The sequence below is a fragment of the Montipora foliosa genome, chromosome 12, assembly GCF_036669935.1.
Source record: "Montipora foliosa isolate CH-2021 chromosome 12, ASM3666993v2, whole genome shotgun sequence".
NCBI classification, from domain to species: Eukaryota; Metazoa; Cnidaria; class Anthozoa; order Scleractinia; family Acroporidae; genus Montipora; species Montipora foliosa.
Window position 1 is genome coordinate 1,351,584 of NC_090880.1, and position 5,321 is coordinate 1,356,904.

Sequence of the window (5,321 nt, forward strand, 5' to 3'; positions counted from 1 at the left end):
GTCCAAATCCTGAATTCAAGATTTTGGACTGCCAAAATCCTGAATTCAAGATTTTGGACTGCCAAAATCCTGAATTCAAGATTTTGGTCTGCCAAAATCCTGAATTCCAAAATCTTGAATTCAGGATTTTGGAAGTCGTCAACTCTAACTCTAAGTCACAACTCTACTTAAATAACTTTATTGATAGTTAACCTCGACATTTCAAAATGAACTTGACTGACTTTCGCCACATTCCCCAAAGCAAGTTGCGCTTTATTTTAATTTCCGTGTATCAATGAATCTAAAAATAGTGCTATTATGCATTGGGGTATCTGTAATTTAAAGTGTCTCTTAGGCCTTCTTCCCAATAAAATCAATAAAATCAACTGCCAGTTTGTTTTAGATATGATCAAAAAAGAGGAATTTTACGATTTTAATAACCTTGCGAGTTCCCTGAACAAAAGGCATCATCTCGAGGCACTGGGGAATAAACTCATACAAATCTTTATATTCATTTCCCCGAGCCTCTAGATGATGCCTTTTGTTTAGGACTGAATTTTAATATATCCAAAACAAAACTCTACTCTGTTGTGGCGACGGATATTAGTCCTATACAAGAATTTGACATCTGCATCTCTGGGTGTTAATAAGACTTCGAGACACCTTGCACAAATAGTCTTAATTTGCGACTGACCTGTGAGGAATGTGCGATGGGGACTCCTCCTATAGTGCAGTTTATTATCACCTCAGCTTTCGTTTCGCTCCATGTCACATCTGCCTGTCCGAATGGTAAGTTTTAACTTTGGTTGCTGTGGTTTCCTCTCTCTTCGTCCTTCTCTCTCAAGGTTAATTTTCTGTAAATAGGTTATGTGTTTTTGGAAAGCCTACTTTCTTAGCTTAAAACTGATGTATTGCTTTTTAAATTTTTTTGAGAAAAAAAAAATTGCGTTTATGAATTTCGCACCCTTTACTGTGGTAGAGAAACTAGAGAAAAGAGTTAAATCTTATCCCTAGTTTCTCTACCACGATAGAGGGCGCGAAATTCTTAACCGGCCAACTCTCCGCCTGTCGCGTATGATGGCCAACAACTTGTTTTCACGGAGGGTTCAGAAATCATTAGATGCAAAATAAAAGTAGTCACCATCAATAAATATCAAAAATTATCTCTCATTTAAAAAAAACTATTGAAACTTCTCCAGTATCAAGTATCGGCGCAGGTGGAGTATGGCACGCCGATTGTAGCAATATTCAATAATTCGATATACAGTACATTCAATTCAGTCTTTATATTTATATAATTTTTTTTTTTCAATTTAATATCTATATTTATATCATATTTTTAAAATCCATTTAATTTAATATTTCTATATTTATTTTATTTAATCGGTCTATATCCATTTAATTTAATCCCTAAAAAAATTCATTCAGTTCAATCCGTCAAAATATTCATTTAATCTCGGGGACTGGGTCAAGCCATGGGAGTAGAAAGATAAGGGCCTGAGAAAGAGTCATGCAAAATACAATATGGCGGAAGAGGAAGGTTTTGTCATTGGAAGAGACCTGCCGGTGTTTTTCGCCCCAGTTTTAGACAAAATGGAATATATTTGCCAAAATGATGAGGGGGAAGGGGCTGCCGAAGCGCATGCGAAAGTTATCGACTAAAGTATCAGGATGCTTAGATCGATAAGAGATCCACTCTTATTCTTGATGGCCAACGGTTTCCATCATGATTTATGGCATCTGGGAACAGAACAAGTACAGTTTCTGCAAGATTGTTTGAATTACATCTCAGAAACATTATTCTTCTTGAAAAGACATCTATGCATCCGTGAATAATAATTTTCCAGCGTATCAGTGCATGATGTCCATCTAAATGCCACAGGGAGTTTGGCCATGGTACCTGATAAATCCTATGTGAAACAACAACACCCCATCGTAGTGTAGACTTGCCACAAGTCGACCTCACGATAATCTCAGGAGAAAATGTTTTGGCGATCGAATCGTGACTTTTCTTAAGCGAGGTAAATGAGCGAGAGGTCGACTTGTCTCGCTTGCAAGGTTTTCATTTGCGTCTCGCGCCAAAAAGGGGATGACGTCATTCGCAAGTCCTGCACTTGATGGCGCAATCCGACGAAAACAGTCGAACATGTTTGTTTCTACGAAATCGAAAGAGGAAATTTGTTGACTTTGTGCTAAAGGTATCAGAAACAAAGATGAAATAAAACGAAAGCTTATTTTCAATCTCGAGTCGCCGCTTGGAAAGGAGATCTCCAGTGGTATTTTTTGGACCAACACTTGTGCCGTGATTTGTGCTGATAGAAAAGAAACACTAATTCGAAAGATTAGCAAGTAAGGGAAAGTTTCGAATCGTCAAGAAAGTCAATTGATTTCACTCATGAAAGGTCAGGTAGGCTTCAGGTGTAGGAGACGTACTAGACCGGGATTAAAAGATACATCTTAGTGAAACTTAAGCTGACCATTTAGCGATGCAATGACTCTCGTCGATGAATACACGTGCATTTTTAATTTTTTTGTTCCATTCGACGAAAAATGTGTCGATAGTCGTCGAGAATCGCCTCGGGACTTCCAAACACCAGTTTATACTTAAGATTTTAAATGTGTTGTCTCCTACATATGACGCTCTAATGCCACCACAATTGCGGGCTGGAGACCAAATCTTTCGTGATTGAAATCAGTGGAACAATTACGAATACGATAGCATTGCAATCCTCTCCAAGTAAACGATCAAAAGCGTACGGGACTAGTTCAAAGGTCAGACTTTTCCCAGATCTGGTTGGAGCAGACACAAACAGATCTATTCAAGACAGATATTCTTGAATAATTTTCCTCTGATAGTCGCGTAATTCGAAATACCTGGTGGTCTTTGCACGTTGGAAGTCACGCTTCACTGCGTGTGGCAAACTTTGATTGACAACTCTATCCCCTGGGGTCCACGAGGACTACTCTGATTGGCCTAGCTCAGCGACCCGTTTTTGGGTCCCTAAAATTGGCGCCAATCAAGTATTAAAAGTCCTTCGTTCCGCGCGTATCTAGACGAAGGACTTTTCGAAAGTCTAATCGTAGTGCAGTATTCTGTGGATCCACTCTTGCCATGCTTTCTCTTATCCTTTTTCTTTGGATTCTAAAGCCAAGTGCTTTTATGTAACCTCAGACTACTGTCTGTCCAGTAGTTCGTCCATGATCGGAAATGAAGCTTCTTACGATCTCATCTAGTTCCTCGTCAGGCAAATGATGAAATCCGGTTATGTTTTGCAAACCATATTCTTCTACTCTTAATCCAACTGAATCCCAATTCACCCAATTCTTCCAACATCTCAGCAGGAATGTTAAAACGTGGTCTTCCAGGAGTTTCCTTTTCCTCTTTTCCTGAGGCAAAACAATTTTCAGCAACAATTTCTGGGGTGACAGGCTTAATTGCGATGTGATGATTTAAAGATTATAACAAGTGCGCAAAAACTTCTGCAAGTGAATCCAATATAGTTCCTCTTTGTCACTTGTTCCAATATCGCGACAATCTCTTATCGATCTAAGCATCCTGCTACTTTGGTCGATAACTTTCGCATGCGCTTCGGCAGCCCCTTCGCCCTCATCATTTTGGCAAATGTATTCCGTTTTGTCTAAAACTGAGGCTAAAGACACCGGGAGGTCTCTTCCAATGTTAAAACCTTCCTCGTCCGCCATATTGTATTTTGCATGACTCTTTCCCAGGCCCTTATCTTTCTACTCCCATGGCTTGACCCAGTCCCCAAGATTAAATGAATATTTTTGACGGATTGAATTGAATGAATTTTTAGGGATTAAATTAAATGGGTATATACCGATTAAATTAAATAAATATAGAAATATTAAATTGAAAAAATAAATAAATAAACTACATAAATATAAATACTGAATTGAATGTATATCAAATTATTGAATATTGCTACAATCGGCGTGCCATAGTATGTGGAGCCTCTTCAGTCCATTTCGCATACTTTGTTGCCAATGTTTTCTTAATTAGAAAATCCAGTGAAAAACTCTTTTTCCTAGAACCCCCTGAAAATGATTCAAATTTGAATCATTACTGTAGAGCTCGTAGGTGTGCGTGCTTTCCATTGATCTCGCTGAAATTTGGCGTGTTTACTGGGAAGAAAAAGCCCCAGTTTCCCTGTAAATCTCGGTTTTCTAGTTTTCATGACGCCTACATGACGGACATTGCGACTCAGGCACTTTGAGCTGAGCGAGGCGAAAGTAACTATAAATTTAAGTAACTTACTCATGCAGTGACAACCGTCAGAACTGCATTTTATGTAACAACTGATAGGGCTTTTGATGCTTTGTACGCAAAGTGTACATTACAGAACTTTTATTTTAGGCTTAGTGTTTTTAATGAAGTCATTATGTAATTATCTTTTTAGGATAGGGTAGCTAGGTGTCTCCAATTAGTATGCTGTTTCATCGGCAGCGAGCTAGAACGACTTGACACCATAGCAAAGTTATTGATTGAATTTATTTCAAAGAATCAATCAAAAGATAAAACAATGCGACAACCGCATTATTTTAAGTTCTTTTATAAATCAATGCGATTGTCAGAGACTGGATCCGAGTGTTTTTGATTGACAGTTAAGTTGCATGCAGTCAGTGAGTTTGTCTGTGTTTTGTCGGGACGAGGGCAGGAGTGGTTTTATAAAGATCTGTAAAACTTTGCTTTGTGTGTGACCTGTGATTTAGTCGGGCAACATTCGATAAACAGGAGGCATTTCCGACAGCGATAAAACACAGGAAAAGAAAAACCATGAATATCCTAACATATTTCAGTGATTATGCTTTCTTTTTTACCAATCACAGGGAAAAGAGAGTTTCGTTTTAGTTTTAGTTTTGTGATGCCTGATTGGCCACTTCGTCACATTCACTAACATTCCTATAACAGATTTACCTGAAATGAACCCAGAATTTATCGACAATAGTTTTAACTAGTTTTTTTTCCTTCTATCGTATTCGCGCTCAAGGTGTGTGACAGGTTCAGAATAATCAATTGCAGATACCATTTAAAAAGAGGAGAGGACTCCAGCTTCGAGTGAGAATGGCGCATCAACCCCCTTCCTTCTCACAAAGCGACAACTAAGATCACATACCAAATGCTTTTGAACGGAGGGAATTTTTATGCTTAAAATTAGCTCTTTCTGTGAATGTTTTTCAACAAAATAAATAAAAACGGTGAAGATCTGGTGCAGCAAGTCAATTAAATTCTAATTCAAACGATTTTCTCCCTCATTGGATTCTCGCATTATCCGATACACAAGCAAATCGATTAAGAAATAGCTCTTCATTTGCAAGCAAAG

The 5,321-nt window shown here is 38.2% G+C and overlaps 1 pseudogene; it reads left to right on the top strand.

Annotated features, from left to right (window-relative positions):
- The first annotated feature begins 505 nt into the window (after positions 1–505).
- LOC137978954 (uncharacterized) overlaps positions 506–5,321 on the top strand; it is a 10,875-nt pseudogene continuing 6,059 nt past the window's right edge.